The sequence below is a fragment of the Lepidochelys kempii genome, chromosome 11 (assembly GCF_965140285.1).
Source record: "Lepidochelys kempii isolate rLepKem1 chromosome 11, rLepKem1.hap1, whole genome shotgun sequence".
Taxonomy (NCBI): Eukaryota; Metazoa; Chordata; order Testudines; family Cheloniidae; genus Lepidochelys; species Lepidochelys kempii.
The window spans coordinates 8,401,890-8,423,929 of NC_136390.1; the positions used below are offsets into that span (position 1 = coordinate 8,401,890).

At 43.4% G+C, this 22,040-nt stretch overlaps 2 protein-coding genes across 4 annotated transcripts in view; one reads left to right on the forward strand and one right to left on the reverse strand.

Moving 5' to 3' along the window:
* The window catches only part of LOC140895429 (uncharacterized), an 82,639-nt gene that overhangs the window by 36,283 nt on the left and 24,316 nt on the right, over positions 1-22,040 (reverse strand). The window lies entirely within an intron of this gene.
* Positions 19,025-22,040, forward strand: part of RALB (RAS like proto-oncogene B) — an 80,208-nt gene continuing 77,192 nt past the window's right edge. The window contains exon 1 of the mRNA XM_073305063.2: positions 19,025-19,143. The gene's annotated coding sequence lies outside the window, so the exon portion shown is untranslated. The remainder of the gene's footprint in view (positions 19,144-22,040) is intronic.

Below are 22,040 nucleotides of genomic sequence, written 5' to 3' on the forward strand. Positions count from 1 at the left end.
GTCCCAAGAAGGAAAATAAGTATCTTTTTAAATAGCTGTGGATTATAGTTAAGGGGATATGGAAGTTTGCTACTTGCCTAAAAGGCTGATACCTTATTCTGGTTATTCCAAGAAGTAAGCTTAGAAGCCTACTTAAGTAAGTAGGGCAATTATGTTTGTGTGAATATATATATTGTTGAGATGCAAGGTATGGCCCTGTGCCCTGACTAGTAGAACACTAGTCAGATCTAGCCCATTCCTGCAGGGAGAAGATAGAGCTGCCATGGGTAACCCTGACTTATCTGTGGGTTGGATCGCAGCAGCTTCCTGTAATTTTACAGAACTCGGTGGAATTGAGACAGGGAAAACACCATAAAGAAGCAATTACAGTCTGAGGCCAAATGTCTTCAGGAGGTGTACTACATCACTGAACCAGAGACAGTGTGTGAGCCTAACAGCTACAGTCATTGTAAAGGTTTTTTTCTTTCTTCTTTGAAGTTGTATACATCCTTAATTATGTGGCTGCTGAAACAACTGGTTATGCAGAACAGCTAAATGTTTTATTTAATTGTCAATATAATACCCAGTATGATCCTATGTGAAAGCAGAAGATCTCTGATTGTCAGAAATGCCAATCCCTGTATTGATTTTGTAAGGTATTCTATTAGGGGTTTAGGGCCTGCATTATATTTTTTATTTTAATGGACAAATAAATCTTTAGTTAAATGTTAGTCTAACTAGGGTACATTGTAACTGCTGTGCTGTAACCGTTGATCTTTAGCGTGTTATTCATAAAAGGAATTTGAAATTATTATTTGTGAATGGGTAACTGTCTTTTGGTAAAGACTGGTACTGGATTCCTAGGAAGATAAAGAAAGTGAATCCTATTATAATTTCCACTTCTAGTATTTGGAAAGTTTCCTACAAAAAATCCTTATAATCTCTTACAAGGATAGAAATTCTTGGTCTGTGCAAATATTTTGTCAGAGAGAAGAACTCTATAGCACAGAATTGGTAAGTAAATTGATTTACCTCCCGTCTAATAGGTTACAGTACTTTTGCTTCATTGTGTGTCTCCCTTGGTGTCACCTCCGCAAAAGGCAATTTGGAAAGCATTTTATGATACTGGTCTGACAGATAAGGAAAATGGGGTTTGCAAACCTGCCTGCCTGCTTCAGCTATTTCCTTCCCCATCCCAACAAAGACTATGACTATCTCAGGTGATTTTCAAACTTTTCCATACTGTGACCTTATCTTTAAAAGCTTAGGAAACCCCTTCCTGTTTAGCTATAAAGAAAGGGAGGGTGGTCTCAAAATCCCCTGGTCATGACCCCAGGTTGAGATCTATCCAGTCTTTGCAACTAATTCTGCACCCTCACACCCTCCCTTCTGTTCATTCAGATTATTCAGTAAAACACATATGAGCTAAGCCCAGTTCTGCTGGTCCTCACCTATTTAGACAAACTGGCATGCTCCTTTGTCATGCTCCACACTCTAGACTGGTGGTTCTTGACATGTTCTAGTCTACAGCACACCAAAGGGCTGGAAAAATCTTCCTACTCCTCACCATGCATGACAGGAACTGACACATTTGAAAGGGACCGTAGAATATAAGGTTACTTTTTATGGTCATCTTGTGGGTTGCAGATCAAAACATGAACGGTAGCGGGCCAAGAGGGTGTAGCAATATTACTGCTAAACCTACCATCTGTGTGTCTGTCTCTCTTTGTTTCACTCTAGAATGTCGGCCCAGAACCTTCCCCTGCCCCTCTGCCTGGCTTCCTGCTATTGGTTCCAAACAACAAACCACTCCTCACACAAAGGGAATTCTGAGGCCATTTGATAAAATGAGGGAGGCCCTCAACTCATCATGCATGGAGGACTCCTGACTCTGGCCAAACGCCCACTGACTTCAGTGGCAGCAGCAGTCACTTAGGCAAGATGCTAAAGCAGAAGCCCCCTCAGAACGTATTAGCAATATGACCATACATGTGAGGGGATGCTACATGGCCCCAGTGGATAGAGGACTGGACTGGACTGAGACTCAAGAGACCTGTCCCACCTCTGCCACTGGCCTGCTGAGTGACCTTCGGTGAGCCATTTTCCCTCGCTCTGTGCCTCAGTTTCCCCATCAGAAAAATGGGGATAATGATACTGATGTCTTTCGTAAGCGCTTTGAGATCTAATGATTAAAATTGCTGTATGAGAACTAGACTTTTCTTGCTATTGATGAATCAGTATTTATTTTTACCATTTCTTAAACACTTTTATTTAAATAAGACAAAATGATAGTTTCAGTCATCTTGGTGGGAAGCTACATTGCCCTGACTAGAACCAGAAGGTGACCGTTAAACTGGTCCAGCTATGTATCACATCACTGTGGGAGCTGAGCACCTCTGCTATTCTGTATGGCCTGATCCAAGTGTCTTGAACTGATGCACTACCGACTGACTGGCCTTTTTGTGGGCTCTGTAAAGATTCTGTCTCTCTTACCCTCAAAGTTGGGCCTCTATGCAGCAAGATTTCATTTTTATTTCTAAACATTAAGCATTAGCTGGGTTTAGAAGATCATAATCATCAAGTAGCATTTCAGGCAGAGCAGCTTGGTTTGCTCTATCACCCATCTCTGCCCCAAAGCTCCTTCTGAAAAAAACATTAATCCTGTCTCTGCTGTTACCCACTGCAGTCTCTCAGCTGCAACAGAATATCTGTATTTCAGAAGAGATATGTCACATGGGCCAGCAGGTTGCCCAAGTACTATTTAAGGGCTTAGTCCAACAAACTCACCTAGACAAGGGATACTCACCTGAGTAAGGATTTGCAGGACTGGGGCTTTCTTAGGCAGATGTAATGTAGTTAGTTACAATTCTTCCAATCAAACATTAAATTGTCTTTGTCTTTAGAATTAGTGTAATAGATTTAACTTTTTTAAGCATGAGACTAAATGTGGTCTTCTGAAGTTCTGAAAATAAAATAATTTGCACTGTAGTTTGCATGAGCATAGTTTGAGCCTGAGCTCCTGATCAGTAATGTCTGCGTTGATTTAAAAAAAGTTTTAATTTTTTTTACTGTAATATGCACGGTCTCAGGAAATGTATAAAGAGCTAACCTATTGATCATACTGTACAGTATTTCAAATTGATTATATTATGCTATCTTGCTTGCGTCAGATTGTATTAATTTTAGTCCAGAGAAACTAAACAAATTTTCAATGTTGAAAGTACTTGTTCTTCCGTGGAGAATGTTTGTACTTGTTTTAACCCTTCTTAACATTTTAGAGATGTTTGGATATGAGAATTTGGTTTGGATATAACCCTAGTTAAAATACGATGAAACAATTTTAGTTGGGCATAGTTCGGCATCCTCTAGCACAGAGTAAAATGTGATGCTGAGAAATCTGGGGCCCTTTCACCAACTTTTTCTAGCTACTGAGAGGGCCCACTGCAGAAGCTATTGGTCTCTGGGAGGCAATTCTCTGCCCTACAAGGATTGTCTGCAGCTCTGACCTCAGAACCCCAGGTAATTGAATTTCAGTTCAAACTAAGATGAATGTGGAACACTAACAGGAACACTGCACAAAATGATTTAATCAGTGTGCAATCAGGCCAAACAAATCCATTAATCATTTTAATGCAGCTGTACTGCATGAGATGCCGATAACTACAAAGGGAAGCATTACAGACTGGAGAGAAAAATTAAAGTGGATCATTACCTTCCACATCAAATGAGTGCTTATTACCAGAATTGTTTTGAAGCTGGGCAAACTTACTTTAATGGACCAAATTCACATTGATGGAGAAATTCCATTGACTCAAATGGAGTTCCAACAGGGAGGAACTGGAACCGATGGCCCTCTATTGTACCCTGTGGTGGTACTCAATAGAAGTTTGCAAATCAAGTAGTTGGGCATCTAAATGGGTGCAGAGTGCCATTCTTTGTCACAATTTAGCATTCATGTGCAAGTGCAGAAGAAAAATTTGCACCTGCAGTATTGGAGGCCCTTCATTTTTAAAATGTAGGTCAATGATTTTAACAGGGAAGGATGGGTAGTTAAGAGAAACTTTACCTTTTCTCTTGCCCTCTGAACTGTCAGCTATTTAGAGGGGAATTTGCACTATTTTTTTTTTTTTGAGATTCTCGTATTTTCAGATAGATGTTTCTTCACATTTGATTTCTGGCCAGCACTAGAAGCAGAAAGATTAGGAATCTCATACCCGAGCTTGTTCTTGTGGGACTTCCAGCCCAGTTTTGCAGACCAAATAAATTCAGATTAGTCTCAGAACAGCATTTTATACATCAGGATAACAATTCCACTAAACCCAAACTCTGAGCCTTTTGGTTCACCCATTTCTAATCTTCATAGTTATTTCTAAACAAACAGCAAATTTAAATTTTGTGTCTAAGCCACTTCATTATGGAAAAATGACTAAAAACAGTTACCTGAGCCCAAGATGATCATCTTGACCCAGGCAGTAGATACCCAGATTAGTTCTGATTGCCAGCTTTAAAGACAGGTTTCAGAGTAACAGCCGTGTTAGTCTGTATTCGCAAAAAGAAAAGGAGTACTTGTGGCACCTTAGAGCTCATGCTCAAATAAATTGGTTAGTCTCTAAGGTGCCACAAGTACTCCTTTTCTTTCAGCTTTAAAGAGTGATCTTTGGCTACTGATAACTTCCCTTGGGACGACTTCTGTAATGCACATTTTGGAATAGCCGCTGGATGGCACTGTTGTGCCATAGAGTATACAATTCTATGTGATTTTATTTGCCTGTAAATATAGAGTTCCTTTAAAGACAAATGACCAACTTCATCTTTTGTATGCATCATATATTTGAAGTAACTTAATCGAAGGTAGTAATGTTATTTTAGATTTACACCAGTGTACTAAGAACAGAATTTGAACCAGATGATGGAAAGCAATATTTTTGAATTTTTTTGTCAGTAATGTTTATAGAAACAAAATATGTGCACCTTAAATATATACAGCAGTCATAGAAATAGGTGCAAAAGACAGAGAACATCCAGTCCCAACTCCATCCATGGTGATAAACCCTAATCCTTACATTGAATCAAATAATCCCACCAAGATGGGGCTGGAACTTTCAAACATTTTTTTAGGTGGCCACAATGTTTTATCCTTTAGACCACTGGAGCTATGAAATCAATTACGTACAGCATTCTGTTACCCCAAAAATATCTTTTGTACTGCTGGTTGAAAAGCAAGAACCTATTTTCACAACAACAAAAAATACCCAATTTTTGCAGTTGTTTTTCATGTGAAGTGTTCAAAACAGACTCATCTTTCTTTTTTTAAATCATGACTTGAATTTTTTATGGAAAACATTAATGAAGTTTTAACTTTACCAATGAAATTTTTGATAATGTTTTTGATTAAAGAAATTGAAAAATGGCATGACATTTTTCACCCAAACTGTGTTTTGTTTTTTGTTTTTCACAAAGAGATTTAATTTTCAAATGAGAGGCTAGTTTCTGATGAAACTTTTAATTCAAAAATCTTTGACCAGCTTTGATCTCTAGTAGGGTGAAAAATATAATCATGTCCATAACAATTTATTGTTCATGTGAACCTATTCTGATTAACACACCCTGCATGCGTATTGTATCAGTATGGGATATGGAAGAGTGTCAGAGATGTTCTGTAGTTATATTTGAAGAACAGGGAAGTAACTTTATGTCATGTTGTGATTCTTCTCCTTTTCTTGTGGTGGTGGTGAAGGAATTCCTTTCAATCTTATGAGTGAGCATGGCTGCCCTCCACTCCATTGCTGACCAGTCCATATGACACCCTGAAGATCACGGATGGCTGAATCAGTCCAGGAACTCCTTCACCATACTCACTGAAAAAACCCTGTCTTTTTTCATTTTAGGGCTGTTTCTTTACTTCTGGGTTCCAGCCAGGGCTGGAAGCAGAAGTAGAAGAGCCCAAGCACTTTGTGATCTATCTGCCTAACCAACAGCAGAAAGTATGGTATGCTGATCCAAGAATTTGGATTCTATTCCTGGATATCACTGATTTGCTGCCATTTTTCTGTTCCTCTGCTTATCTATTTGTAGAATGAGTATAGTTTTGATAATAGTTGCAAACCTCGAGTTCTATGGTGCTTGATTATTTAATGTCTGTAAGTGCTGTATGTGTATAGAAGCACAGAACAGAACTCGTAGCCCCTGGGAAAAGTGGGCAAAGGTGGCTTAAAGCCAGCTTCGATGCCCTCCTGATTCTGGGCTGCTTTGGGGGTCAGAATGGCCCCCTGCATAATTTAGAACATCTCTGGGAGACCTGCCTGATCTGCTTATGAATAGTTCTGCATCTTGGATTTACTTAGAATGGCCTCAGTATTGGAAGCTAGGACCCTGCTCCAAACACTCCCCTTACACTCCTGCAGTCCCACCCCTTACATTGGGGCTTACTGGGTCGGGAGGCTCATAGGGCAATCTGCAGCTGACTTACCCAGTGACTCTGCCAGGGGAGTTCTCCTCTCCTCCAGCTCATCAAGGGGCTCTTACAGCTCTTTACACTGTTTATCCCACCACCTGAATAACTGGTAGTGAACTTATTTTTATTACTTCTTTACAGTAGCATCTTGGGACCCTGATCTCAGCTAAGGCCCCTTTTTGCTAGGCCCTGTACATACACATAGCCAGAGACATTCACTCCCCGGAAGAGTTTACAAGCTAAATAGATAAGGCAAACAAAGGAGGTATTATTATCCCCATTTTACAGATGACAAACTAAGGGCAAATGAATTACAAGTTAAAGTAGAAGACTTTGAGTCAGGATTCCTGTTGTGTATTCCCAGAACCAGGGCTGAAAGTAAGTTAGAGGACTTACTGGTACGTCAGAGTCCTGAGCAGGGGGCGTGGCCTCAACCGGAAGAGGCAGGGCTTAAATGCCCGGGCCCTTTAAATCTTGATTTAAAGGGCCCGGGGCTCCAGGTGCGGAAGTGGCGGCTGGGAGCCCCAGGCCCTTTAAATCACCCCCGAGCTACCAGCTGCAGAGGCGGCTGGGAGTCCTGGGGCTCGGGGGCAATTTAAAGGGCCCAGGACTCTAGCTGCTGCTACTGCAGGGGAGCCCCGGGCCCTTTAAATCACTGAGGAGCCCTGGGGACTCCCGGCTGCCACCGCTACCCCGGGGCTCTGGGCTCTGAGCTCTGGCAGAGCTTTAAAGGGCCTGGGGCTCCACTATGGTAGAGGCTGCCAGAGCCCCGAGCCCTTTAAATCCCCGCCTGAGCCCTGCTGCCCGAGCCCTGGGGTAGCGGCAGCTGGGCTCCATCGGGGATTTAAAGAACCCCGGGGCTCTGGTAGCCGCTACCGCCCTGGCCCTTTAAATCCCCGCCGGAGCCCCGCTGCTGCTACCCTAGGGCTTTAAATTGCCACCTGGGAAAGCCGGTCCCGGTATGCCGTGCCGGGGCATACCGGCTTACTTTCACCTCTGCCCAGAACTGACACTTACTCTGTAGCCTTTTCTACTCTAGGCCTTTTTCCACTGCTACAGGTTCCAATTATTGCTATCATCAGTTGAGCTCCAGATGGCAGCGCTTTTTGGGAGCACTAGTGTACACAATGCGCCAGCAACCCCTGGCTCTCCAATCACTGTGTCTTCTAGACCTACTCTGAGCATGGTTAGAAAACACAGTGGTTAATACCCTAGCACCTACCATACACGAGTTCTCCCACCATCCCACCATTTAAGGCCAAATCCAAAACCCACTGAAGCCAATGGGAGTCTTTCCATTGACTTCAGTGGGCTTTGGATCAGATTGTTTATTCCTGATGATGTAAGAGGAAGTACCATTGGGCTCTAAATCTCCCGTCTTCCTGCACTCATCAGTATACTTCCTAGTGCTCAGTAAGCCAGCTCAGATGAGTCTGCAGACTCTTTGGCCAACAGTTAACTGTTTTGTTTCCCTTGGAAATATGTTTATATTACACAGCAGCTTCACTCCACTTCTTCTTACTATTATTGTTTGCCATCTTTTTCACAGGAAGTTGACAAAGGGAGAGAGCAGAATGACCTATTGAACTGCTTTAACTCTGCACCAGAGCTGGCAGGAAAAAGGCTGTTATAGTTCAGTGTTTTGGGAATGGAAAAACAGATGGTCCTTGGCCACATTTTACAGATGTTATTCCAGTTTGAACTGAAAATTACAAAGTGTGGATCCCAGGAGTTTTTACATTTCCAAAGTATTCAAGGAATGGGAAAGTGGAAATTTCTTGCTGTAGTGCTCAAGGCTTCAGCAGTGCCACGCATTTCATTCTTTGTTTGTTTCATATGGAGCCTCTACAGCTTTAGCACACCTGCAACTGATTCATTTGTCCAGTGCAGTTCATACACTAGAGGCACATAAGCTGGTGCCTAGATACTACAGCAAAACGACATTAGATTAAATAGTCATGTGGTTATGGCAGGGGGATGAGGTGGACGAGGCTTTCTTCTGGCAACTAACGGAAGTTACTAGATTGCAGGCCCTGGTTCTCATGGGAGACTTCAATCACCCTGATATCTGCTGGGAGAGCAATACAGCGGTGCACAGACAATCCAGGAAGTTTTTGGAAAGTGTAGGGGACAAGTTCCTGGTGCAAGTGCTGGAGGAACCAACAAGGGGCAGAGCTCTTCTTGACCTGCTGCTCACAAACTGGGAAGAATTAGTAGGGGAAGCAAAAGTGGATGGGAACCTGGGAGGCAGTGATCATGAGATGGTCAAGTTCAGGATCCTGACACAAGGAAGAAAGGAGAGCAGCAGAATACGGACCCTGGACTTCAGAAAAGCAGACTTTGACTCCCTCAGGGAACTGATGGGCAGGATCCTCTGGGAGAATAACATGAGGGGGAAAGGAGGCCAAAAGAGCTGGCTGTATTTTAAAGAATCCTTATTGAGGTTACAGGAACAAACCATCCCGATGTGTCAAAAGAATAGTAAATATGGCAGTTGACCAGCTTGGCTTAACAGTGAAATCCTTGCTGATCTTAAACAAAAAAGAAGCTTACAAGAAGTGGAAGATGGGACAAATAACCAGGGAAGAGTATAAAAATATTGCTTGGGAATGCAGGAGTGAAAATCGGGAAGGCCAAATCAAAACTGGAGTTGCAGCTAGCAAGAGATATTAAGAGTAACAAGAAGGGTTTCTTCAGGTATGTTAGCAACAAGAAGAAAGTCAAGGAAAGTGTGGGCCCCTTACTGAATGAGGGAGGCAACCTAGTGACAGACTGACAGATCCAGAAGAGTACCCAGAAGTCACCTACTACAGGACAGGCCTAACAAAGAAAATAACAGAACGCCACTAGCCGTCACCTTCAGCCCCCAACTAAAATCTCTCCAATGCATCATCAAGGTTCTACAACCTATCCTGAAGGACGACCCATCACTCTCACAGATCTTGGGAGACAGACCAGTCCTCGCTTATAGACAGCCCCCCAACCTGAAGCAAATACTCACCAGCAACCACACACCACACAACAAAAACACTAACCCAGGAAGCTATCCTTGCAACAAAGCCCGTTGCCAACGGTGTCCACATATCTATTCAGGGGACACCATCATAGGGCCTAATCACATCAGCCATACTATCAGAGGCTCCAGAGTAACAGCCGTATTAGTCTGTATTCGCAAAAAGAAAAGGAGTACTTGTGGCACCTTAGAGACTAACCAATTTATTTGAGCATAAGCTTTTGTGAGCTACAGCTCACTTCATCGGATGCATACTGTGGAAAGTGTAGAAGATCTTTTTATACACACAAAGCATGAAAAAATACCGCCCCCCACCCCACTCTCCTGCTGGTAATAGCTTATCTAAAGTGATCACTCTCCTTACAATGTGTATGATAATCAAGGTGGGCCATTTCCAGCACAAATCCAGGGTTTAACAAGAACGTCTGAGGAGGGGGGCGGGTAGGAAAAAACAAGGGGAAATAGGTTATCTTGCATAATGAGTTAGCCACTCCCAGTCTCTATTCAAGCCTAAGTTAATTGTATCCAATTTGCAAATGAATTCCAATACAACAATTTCTCGCTGGAGTCTGGATTTGAAGTTTTTTTGTTGTAATATCGCAACTTTCATGTCTGTAATCGCGTGACCAGAGAGATTGAAGTATGCTCCGACTGGTTTATGAATGTTATAATTCTTGACATCTGATTTGTGTCCATTTATTCTTTTACGTAGAGACTGTCCAGTTTGACCAATGTACATGGCAGAGGGGCATTGCTGGCACATGATGGCATATATCACATTGGTGGATGTGCAGGTGAACGAGCCTCTGATAGTGTGACTGATGTTATTAGGCCCTGTGATGGTGTCCCCTGAATAGATATGTGGGCACAGTTGGCAACGGGCTTTGTTGCAAGGATAGCTTCCTGGGTTAGTGGTTCTGTTGTGTGGTATGTGGTTGCTGGTGAGTATTTGCTTCAGGTTGTGGGGCTGTCTGTAGGCAAGGACTGGCCTGTCTCCCAAGATTTGTGAGAGTGTTGGGTCATCCTTCAGGATAGGTTGTAGATCCTTAATAATGCGTTGGAGGGGTTTTAGTTGGGGGCTGAAGGTAACGGCTAGTGGCGTTCTGTTATTTTCTTTGTTAGGCTTGTCCTGTAGTAGGTGACTTCTGGGAACTCTTCTGGCTCTATCAATCTGTTTCTTCACTTCTGCAGGTGGATATTGTAGTTGTAAGAATGCTTGATAGAGATCTTGTAGGTGTTTGTCTCTGTCTGAGGGGTTGGAGCAAATGCGGTTGTATCTTGATTACCCACCTTGATTATCACTACAAAAGTTTCCCCTCCCCCCATACCCCCCGCCCCCCCCTCGCTCTCCTGCTAATAGCTCACCTGTAATAGCTCACCTTTCCTGATCACTCTTGTTACAGTCTGTATGGTAACACCCATTGTTTCATGTTCTCCGTGTATATAAAATCTCCCCACTATATTTTCCACTGTATGCATCCAATGAAGTGAGCTGTAGCTCACGAAAGCTTATGCTCAAACAAATTTGTTAGTCTCTAAGGTGCCACAAGTACTCCTTTTCTTTTAACCTAGTGACAGAGGATGTGGGAAAAGCTAATGTACTCAATGCTTTTTTTGCCTCTGTCTTCACGAACAAGGTCAACTACCAGACTACTACACTGGGCAGCATAGCATGGGGAGGAGGTGACCAGCCCTCTGTGGAGAAAGAAGTGGTTCGGGACTATTTAGAAAAGCTGGACGAGCACAAGTCCATGGGGCCGGATGCACTGCATCCGAGGGTGCTAAAGAAGTTGGTGGATGTGATTGCAGAGCCATTGGCCACTATCTCTGAAAACTCATGGTGATCGGGCGAGGTCCCAGATGACTGGAAAAAGGCTAATATAGTGCCCATCTTTTAAAAAAGGAAGGAGGAGGATCCGGGGAACTACAGGCCAGTCAGCCTCACCTCAGTCCCTGAAAAAATCATGGAGCAGGTCCTCAAGGAATCAATTCTGAAGCACTTAGAGGAGAGGAAAGTGATCAGGAACAGTCAGCATGGATTCACCAAGGGCAAGTCAAGCCTGACTAATCTAATTGCCTTCTATGACGAAATAACTGGCTCTGTGGATGAGGGGAAAGCAGTGGACATGTTATTCCTTGACTTTAGCAAAGCTTTTGACATGGTCTCCCACAGTACTTTTGCCAGCAAGTTAAAGAAATATGGGCTGGATGAATGGACTATAAGGTGGACAGAAAGCTGGCTAGATTGTTGGGCTCAACGGGTAGTGATCAATGGCTCCATGACTAGTTGGCAGCCGGTATCAAGTGGAGTGCCCCAAGGGTTGGTCCTCGAGCTGGTTTTGTTCAATATCTTCATTAATGATCTGGAGGATGGCGTGGACTGCACCCTCAGCAAGTTTGCAAATGACACGAAACAGGGAGGAGAGGTAGATACGCTGGAGGGTAGGGATAGGATACAGAGGGCCCTAGACAAATTAGAGGATTGGGCCAAAAGAAATCTGATGAGGTTCAACAAGGACAAGTGCAGAGTCCTGCACTTAGGACGGAAGAATCCCATGCACTGATACAGATTAGGGACCGAATGGCTAGGCAGCAGTTCTGCAGAAAAGGACTTAGGGGTTACAGTGGATGAGAAGCTGGATATGAGTCAACAGTGTGCCCTTGTTGCCAAGAAGGCCAATGGCATTTTGGGCTGTATAAGTAGGGGCATTGCCAGCAGATCGAGGGACTCTTTGTGTGACCTTGTGCAAATCACTTAGTTTTTTTGGTCCTCAGTTCCCAGGTATCTTTGTAGCTCTGGGGGATCAGCAGTGTTGCGGGTGCAGAATCCCTTGTTTGTACTATGAGGTGTGGGGGCAACCCAATCTCCCAGGAACAATCTGGGGAAAATGGGCAAGAGAATGCTTATTGTCTTCTCCTGAGAATTTTGGTCAAAGTAGTAGGCTACTGAGACCCTGATTCTACAACAGGTATCACTCAAGCAGACCCCTGCACCCATGTGGAATCCTATTGATTCCATACAGGCACAGGGATCCCCCTGTACACATGTATTTGCAGGATCAGGCCCTGAGTTTGTACAGTTTGCACTGTTACTGAGAAGGCAATGTGATAGGGAGGGGACACGGCAGCATTTGTCTGTTGTTTTTTGTTGTTTTTTGAAGCTGTGATCTTTTCCTTCCCGATCCATTCATGTCAAAGCAGGGAGGAAGTGGCTCCTAATCTGGCAAAGAATTTCCGAAATGGAAGCAGAGACACAGCATTTTACATAGCAGGGCCCTGGAAAATGCTGATGGGTTTGGCTTTAAATTTCCAAAAGAAAGTCTGGTCTGCATGCCTAGAGGAAGCTTGCTGATGGCAGATAGAGTGCTGGAAGGGAAAAGGGAGTCAGGCTGCTTGTTGGCAGCTGCAAGGAGTTTCCTGACCCAGCTTGTTTACTTGCTGAAGAGTTTGATCCCTTTTGAATGAAATCCCTGTGAAGTCTTTTCCCCAGGGCATGAAGGGGTTGGCTTGATGGTTGGTTATTTAATGTCTTTGGGCCAGATTCTCCTCTCAGTAATATCAATCAGTCCATTGACTTCAATCGTGTTGTTCCTATCCTCCATAAGTGTGAGTGGTCAGAGCCCTTCATTCTTGGCCTGCAAGATGTAACTACTTCCAATTTGTATTGGTATGGCCAATACACTGCCCCATTCAAGATCATGGGCACAATATATGCTTTAATTAAATAAGACCTTCTTTGCCTCTCACAGGGTAGTGTGAGCATTATCTCCTGATTGGTGTCCAGCACTTTAAGCTCCTCTGAAGTCAGATACTTTGTTTTATGTTCTCTGTGTATATAAATCTCCCCACTGTATTTTCCACTGAATGCATCCGATGAATTGAGCTGTAGCTCACGAAAGCTTATGCTCAAATAAATTGGTTAGTCTCTAAGGTGCCACAAGTACTCCTTTTCTTTTTGCGAATACAGACTAACACGGCTTCTACTCTGAAACCTATATACATACAGAGTATTATTATCAATGAGTGGTTTGGAATGGGATAGTTCAGTTACTGAGGGTTTTTTGGTGAATGTTGTCTTCACCTGCGCTAAATTGCCCTGAGTGGGCCAAACACTACAGCAGCCCACCCTACATTCTGTTTTTCTCTGCCTCCTTCTTTCCTGAGCTAGCTAGTATCTTCTTGGTGCCCAGCCAGCCTTTGTGCACCTCGTCTACTGGCACAGTATCAGGATGGTCTCCGACGGTAGTTTGTTGTCTGGGAGTGAACCTTGGATGTTAACTTTGTCTGGGACCCAAGATTGGTGCCCCAAAATACATGGTGAGTTGAAACTACCCTCCCTCAGCACTGAGGGCATGTCAAGAGTTGTGGTCTAGCGTTTCAGCAAGGCATGTTGGGAGACAGGACTATGTAAATGGTATTGGATGAATTTAGAACTGAACAGTTGTATGTCATAGTGCCTATACTATTAGAAGTCAGTGGAGATTCTCCTTTAGCAAAAGTGCTTTTGGAGCAGGAGGCTGTAAGTTATGTAGTCAGTGCGGTCATCATGAGTTCTGAGGGGCCATGGTGTGTGATACAGTGACATTCTAGGTGTCCAGGGATTTGATACTATAGTACCGTGCCCCAAAAAAGAAAAAAAAATTAAAAAGGAAATTACAGTGAAAGGAGTTTCCAGAGGAGCTTTTCTTTTGTGGCCTCTCACTTGCAGTATCTTTAGCCTCTGTGCACAAAATTCCAAAATCCTCTTTCTGACTGGCAGAACAACAGTGAAACTACACGGTTACCAGTACAGGAAGAAGTTGGATTGGGTTTGTTTTAATTGTGAGGTAATAAATTATTTCAACTAAAGAGATTTGGGGAATGCCTTTTGGCAAAACCAGTGCAGCAGTGACCATGTATGTTAGCTGATGATGGCCATACGGTTAATAGTCAGAAAGGCAACATGATCTTATAACTGACTGTGGGGTTAGGAGCTAAGGAACTCCTGAAATCTATACCTGGCTTGGCCACTGCATGGCCCTGGCTACTTAGGGCCAGATGATTGGTTACTTAGGGCATCACAAAGTGAATTTAAAGCTGCTGCAGATTTGGACCAGAGAATTTTCCCCTGTGTAAAGGGAATATCCATTGATGGCAAATTGACCCCAGAATTAGGAGCTAAGAATACTTGACACTCCTTTACCACCTGCTTCCCCCACCCCTGTGGTAAGGGCAAAGAGGGGATGTGTTGGAAGCAGGCTGAGGGCATGTCTTGGATGGGACGTAGGGGAGCAGAACTCCACTACACCTGATTCTCTGCAGGCATAGGCTCCATTCGAGCAGAGGGGCTAGTCTAATTTTCATTGCTGTAACTTCCACTGGGGCTGAGCCGGCAAGGATCAGGTAGCTACAACTAACTCCCTGAGGCTCCCACCTCACCCTGCAATAAATTGCAGCTTGGACAAAGTGGAGAATTAGGAGGCCTTAATCTTTTACAGTAGATTCACTGAACCTGGCACAGGAAGGTGTAAGTTACACCTCTGGACCAACCTCCCACCTTGTTCTGGAGGATGGTGCAGGAGATTTATCCCAAATCGGGGGACAGGTTGGGTTGCTGCTGCCTGCCCTCCACTGGGATTTCTATAGGGTGGCAACATCTTTAAAATCCACTGGGGGCTTCACAGAGATAATGCCAGCATGGCCCAGTTCTGCAACAGATCTGACCTTCTCTCCCTCCTCATGGTAGTAGAGGGAAAGGTTTGGTGTTCTCTCCAGCTTCAGGCTTTCTTCCATCAGAAACTACTCTGGGAAAAAGAAAAGGAGGACTTGTGGCACCTTAGAGACTAACCAATTTATTAGAGCATAAGCTTTCGTGAGCTACAGCTCACTTCTTCAGATGCATATCGTGGAAACTGCAGCAGGCTTTATATATACAGTGTGACATGAATGTAGCCCTTTCTAGCTGTGTTCCTCCATCTGTAAATAAACACAGTCCTTTCCTACTTCACAGGGGTATTGTGAGGACTAATTAGTTAATGTGTTTATAGCACTAAGTATGATTTATTACTCAAATATCCATAACCATAGCATTTCCCCCTCCTGCTCTAAACCTCTTGGGATTTAACTCCAAGAGACCATATGCTCGCTGCAGGACGTAAGGCTAAGTCCTCTATGCTATTTTCCGGCATCTGCATCCCACTTAACTTTTTCTGCTGACTCTGTTGCCTCTGGGTGCCTGAAAGTAATTGTAACACAGTCACACTGAATTCTCCTGAGTGCAGAAATAGCAGGTAAAGGCAAAGGATTCCTTTTCCAATTTATGCTTTTTTGTTTGTTGGTTTTAGTGTTGGGAAATTAACACCACCTCCCATTGCTCACAGCTAAATATTTTAGAATTTTTAATTACTGCAGTAACTCATGATGTCATAGAATAACAATCTCAGTATACATTTGAAAAGAATGCTTCAACTCCAGGGACTGCAGTAGAGTTACTCCTGATTTGCAGAGGAATGAAAGGAGAATGAGATCGCGTGCGCGCGCGCGTGTGTGCGGACGCATGCGCACACTCGTTGTAGGAATCACATCATCAAGTACTGAAATGCAGGGGTGGAACACGGCAGCTGTTCAATAGTTCACAGCAACTCTGTGCAGTAATTTAAGAGCAAAGAATGCAGTATACTCTTGAAATTATCTAGAAACCTAAGGAAGTAGAATGAACTTCAGACTTTTGTAAATCAATTTATATGCCAGCCACTGTCAAGAAACTGTAGAGATTTTATTTAGGAATGTGACAGGTACTTAAGCAATAACTAATTTTTACATGATGGCCATTTTAATTATAGTCCTGCTGCCTCTAGGTGATTTCCTGATGCCACTCGCTGTCTGTCCCCAACTCCTGAGAATCTCCTTCCTTCTCACCTCCATGGTGGCTTCCTCCCTCCCATGATCATTTCCTTCTACCTCCTACTCACCATTGCTCTCTCCTGCTGCCCTCCACAACACTAACGTCTCCTTTCTTCCATTCTCACCAGCTGTGGTTCACTCTCATGGCCTTCTCCAGCACCTAATACCCATCATTTCCCAGAATATCCAGTTCCATGTTCACTGTCTGATAATGAGAGAAGACACCCTGAATCCAGAGAAGGGAGGCTCTTTTCGTATGAACTGGCCTCAAACACTCTTGAATAGCTCTATAGGAAGTACCTTCTCACATACCTGTAGTGCTATATAAATAATAACACAATACGTAAAATCCATGCAGTGCTTCAGTGCTGTACAATGAAGGAGTCAGAAGGTTAAATGAAACTCAACTCCTAAATTAAGGCAAGGTCCAGCTCTAAGATCAAGGCCCTGGCTAGGCAGAGCTCAAGGGACTGAGCCTTTGAGAATCAAAGAAAATTGCAAACATTTAGGAGAAAGAAAAGGAGTACTTGTGGCACCTTAGAGACTAACCAATTTATTTGAGCATGAGCTTTCGTGAGCTACAGCTCACTTCATCAGATGCATTAGGAGAAAAAGGCCCTTCTGACAGAGAAAAGAGCATGAGAGCGCCCAAGGAATCCATGCAAGGGACAAGCAGAAATTGGTAGCATAACAAAGGTGGCTTAATAAAAGTGGGGCAGAATTTTACATCGTAGGCCTTATTCTAATCATGTTTACACCGGGGTCAATCAGGTCAAACACACACAGGTGAAATATCAGTGTGTAACTGAGAACAGAATTGGGCCCAATGGGTTTGGAGTTACTCTGGGGCAGCTTCTTAAGATAGGAGGTTGCTTAATAAGTGTGATCTCTTGTAGAGGTTTCACCGTACTATTAAAAATCAAGGTGGAGGGAAGAGAAACAAAAATTTGCCTGTGTTTTTTCTGGGGTGAAACTTCAGAGTCTGCAAGAGGGGATGCGTGTGTCTATTGATCTAGGTTCCTACATCATACTCACCACCCTAGTATCGGAGGGCCTTACTTCATCAGATTTGTCTGCCCAATTTCAGATGCCACCAGCCTCCACAGCTCAAAGCTCCCATAGTAATTGGAGATGTTTAACCATCCATTCTGAAGTGGAATCAATTACAAAAGCCCCAAATGTGACCATAAAAGCTTTACAGCCAAAATGTTTGAGTGTTTCAATTTCTTTTGTTGGTTGTTTGCTCTTTTGGGAGGTTTCTTTGGGAATCTTATCATTTGATAAATAAGCATTTTACCAGATGCTGCTGCTGTTATTAGGCTGTAAACTATTGTTGTTTATTCTCCTCTTAAATAACCTAGACTAGTTCCTGAAATTGAAAGGCTGTGACTTCCACTGGCAAAGAGCACAAGGAGAATAAGAACACTGGCACCTAAGGACTTGTTTAAACACTGGAACTGAAAAAGCAACACTCTGCTGTGCAGATCAGAATGGAAGGTTTTTCTAACAAATCTCCCAAGAACCCAGCTACTGAAATGCCTTGAAAGTCCTAAAAATCAACACAGATTGCTACCAAAGGCTGATACAAGAGTACAGAAATAGGAGTTACCGTGTCGTTTGCTGTGAAGGCCTAGTCCCGGTGAGTAGCCTCGATGCTGAATCCTGAATGAGCTGCAGCCAGGAGATCAACTAGAGAGGAAGTCCAGCAAATGGGGAATTGTAAACTTGGGAAGGAGATTTGGAAGGCGTGTGCAATGCATGACACAATAGTTGGCCACAGCAAACAGCATGGAAAAAAACATTTTTATGTGCTCGATGATTGTGTAATGAAATTATATTGCTTTTTCCTGACTGCTATTTGAGGCCATCGTATAAACAGGTATCTTGACAATGTGAGGGAGAGAAATGGGTGACAGTTAATTTAGAACATCTGCCTTGCTCCAAAGACTTACTCATTCCTATTTTAAAGCATATAAATGGTAATCTGAGAAACAGACTATAATGACATGGCCTGGATTATTTTTACAAGGGGTTACAATTAGAGATTGTCTTGAGACACAACGTCTGGAGCCGGATCCAAACCTACACAGAGTGTGGATCTGAACTTGCACATTGACTTTCAATGAAATTTAGAAACCCAAGTGCTTAAGTCACTTCTGAAACTGGGGCTTAGGCTCCTCAATTACTGAGATGCTTTTGAAAATTGTACCCATGGTTTCTTCACTGAAGAATTTAAAAGATAAGGTTCTGGTTCTGCTATTGGATCTATGCAAGTGGACTCTCGTGCCTGCATGAGCTCTGCTGGAGTCAATGGAGCCCTGCGCAGGTATAAGGATCTTCCCCCACGGATCTCATCGCAAGATCAGGGCCTCCTACTCATAAAATGATGAATGAGGGAAACAAATAAAGGAAGCAGGAAAGAAGGACAAAGACCTTAGCAGCAAGTCCATGATGTTGCTTTCAGGCTGAGCCTGGTGATATCTTAAATATCGTCTTATAAGTAGTCATGTCTGTTTATTTTAACTTTTATTGAGAGGCGGCCAGAGATATTGTCCATCCCGTGGCTCAGAAGAGTTGACATTTCAGTTCTCTCTGTTTCCTGGTGTTTAGAACGAGTGTATGATATCATATCCTGAGCCCTTCCCCTTTCTCCTTGCCCTGTGAAGCACTAGGAGGAGTCCAGCCGCAGTCACTGTGTGAACTGGCCTGGAACGCTGTAGCTGATTGTGTGGGGCTGCTTTTGCCACTAACTGCCTGCTTCATGCGTGCTCTCTAAGAAATACCAGCTAGAAGACTAACAGCCCTTCTGAGCACAGTGAGTATCAGCTAATTAAGCCAACAATTTATCTAAATCAGAAAGCTGTATCAAGAAAACGGTGTGTGCACCCTAGACAGTTAATAAAAGCCAAAGGACAACACCCCACTTTCGCTTTCATCAGTGAAGCAAACAAGGAACAGCTGAGTTTCCTGATATAGTTGGAGTGAAAGGGGCAGTGGATGGGCTGTCTAGTGTACAGAAATTAGATCATCGGTGGGTACCAGTGGCAGGGGAGGAACGAGGCATATTCACTGTATGAAGCAACGTAGCACTCGCTGTGGAGACACAAGAACAAAAACTACTACTTTGTTTAGATGTGACGGAATGAAAACTTGACATTGCAATAATGTTGTATGACAAGCACCTCTTACTTTTGTTGCATCTCCTTTGACTTAAATGAGCTTCACAGTACTAGATGGCAGTAAACTTAATATAAAGGGAATCAAAAGGCCATTTTCCTCTGCTAATTTCTGTACATCCCTAAAGCTCACAGACTGAGCAAACTTACCAAGAGTGAGTCATTGACACTCCTTAGCATAACTACCAAATGTTCTTGCTCCTTCTGCATTAATCTATATCTGTTTCTCGCTCTGTAATTTAGAGTAAAGGAAGATCTAAATGTAAGGAGTTCTACCATTCTTGATGGTGCAAGGACTGGACCTTCTTGTGTTAGATGTCTGTGTAATGCTAGAATATCTCAGAAGTACAATGTGCAGCCACTTCCAGCATAAGGAGTTTTATAGTGAAGAGAAATCTTCAGCTTGCCTTCTGCAATGTGGTTCTGTAGATACAAGCTAAGTTATTCATTAACACATAAAGCTGATTTATTTTAAAAGGATACTGTCCAATTTCACATTTCACTTACTTTAACAGTCTCTTAAACATAGGGCCAGATTCTGCCACTCTTTACTCACATTGAGTATTACCTTATTCTGACTTTAATGGGACTGCTCGCAGAATAAGGTACTACTTGATAAGAATGGCAGAATATGGCCCTTAGATTTTATGTCACTCATACACTTCACAAGATTTAGAATATCAACATTCAGTATAAAATTTATAACTGCCACATAAAACACTCAAATCTATCCCCCATATCTAGTTCATGAAGCAACCCCCTTCCTACCTGCTTGCAAAAGATGTGCTGTTATAGTAGCAAATGCCAGTCTGAGTCTTGCTATACTTTCTATAAGACCCATACAAAGCCAGTAGCCGCCTCTGTCTGTGGTGTACACGCATGCGCTTCATTTTGAGTCGGACCTACAGATCGCATGGTGATATTTTTGTGAATGAAAGGGAGGGACCAATAATTGTGGCTTGACTTGCTAAAAATATAGGCATAGTTTAGCCTATCAGAGTTTAGCAGGAGCTGCACGGTTTTCATTATGTGGTGCCTCAGTGTATCCTCCACTACCTTCCTGTTGTGCTTCTTATCCATCTTTTCTCTTACTGCAGTTTTATCAGCTCATTTATAGGGGCGCCTGAGCAGGAGAACAGTAGAGAGGATCATCTTTGTCTACTGTCATCTCATCTGTCTTGTGAGTTTTCCAGTGAAGATTCAGAAGTTAAAGAGTTTAGAATTGTCTGGGAGTTAAAGGCAGTTGACTACTGGACACTCATCCATTGCAAACAGTTGTTTTTCTGGCTCCTCCTCCATTTTGATAGTTCCACTCAGATCTAGAAGGTGAGGAAAACCTCTTACATGCTTGTTCCTCACTTAGAAAGGTCTGCTTCTCCAGTGCAGCTAGGATACCAGTGGAAAGCAACCCAGGAGGAAAAAAAATACTTCTCTTCATGAAACAAAGCACGCTGGTAAAGATGTGGGAGCACGGTGCATCCAGTTCCATGATGTCGGTCTAATATCCTCCTATGTGCTGCTGGATCTAGATTTAGGAATGTAGGAGTTGTTGTACCAGATCAAATCTTTGAATCAGTTATCTTTGAAAACTCATGGCGAACCGGGGAAGTCCCGGATGACTGGAAAAAGGCTAATGTAGTGCCAATCTTTAAAAAAGGGAAGAAGGAGGATCCTGGGAACTACAGGCCAGTCAGCCTCACTTCAGTCCCTGGAAAAATCATGGAGCAGGTCCTCAAAGAATCAATCCTGAAGCACTTGCATGAGAGGAAAGTGATCAGGAACAGCCAGCATGGATTCACCAAGGGAAGGTCATGCCTGACTAATCTAATCTAATCGCCTTTTATGATGAGATTACTGGTTCTGTGGATGAAGGGAAAGCAGTGGATGTATTGTTTCTTGACTTTAGCAAAGCTTTTGACACGGTCTCCCACAGTATTCTTGTCAGCAAGTTAAGGAAGTATGGGCTGGATGAATGCACTACAAGGTGGGTAGAAAGCTGGCTAGATTGTCGGGCTCAACGGGTAGTGATCAATGGCTCCATATCTGGTTGGCAGCCGGTATCAAGTGGAGTACCCCAAGGGTCGGTCCTGGGGCCGGTTTTGTTCAATATCTTCATAAATGATCTGGAGGATGGTGTGGATTGCACTCTCAGCAAATTTGCGGATGATACTAAACTGGGAGGAGTGGTAGATACGCTGGAGGGGAGGGATAGGATACAGAAAGACCTAGACAAATTGGAGGATTGGGCCAAAAGAAATCTGATGAGGTTAAATAAGGATAAGTGCAGGGTCCTGCACTTGGGACAGAAGAACCCAATGCACAGCTACAGACTAGGGACCGAATGGCTAGGCAGCAGTTCTGCGGAAAAGGACCTAGGGGTGACAGTGGACGAGAAGCTGGATATGAGTCAGCAGTGTGCCCTTGTTGCCAAGAAGGCCAATGGCATTTTGGGATGTATAAGTAGGGGCATAGCGAGCAGATCGAGGGACGTGATCGTTCCCCTCTATTCGACATTGGTGAGGCCTCATCTGGAGTA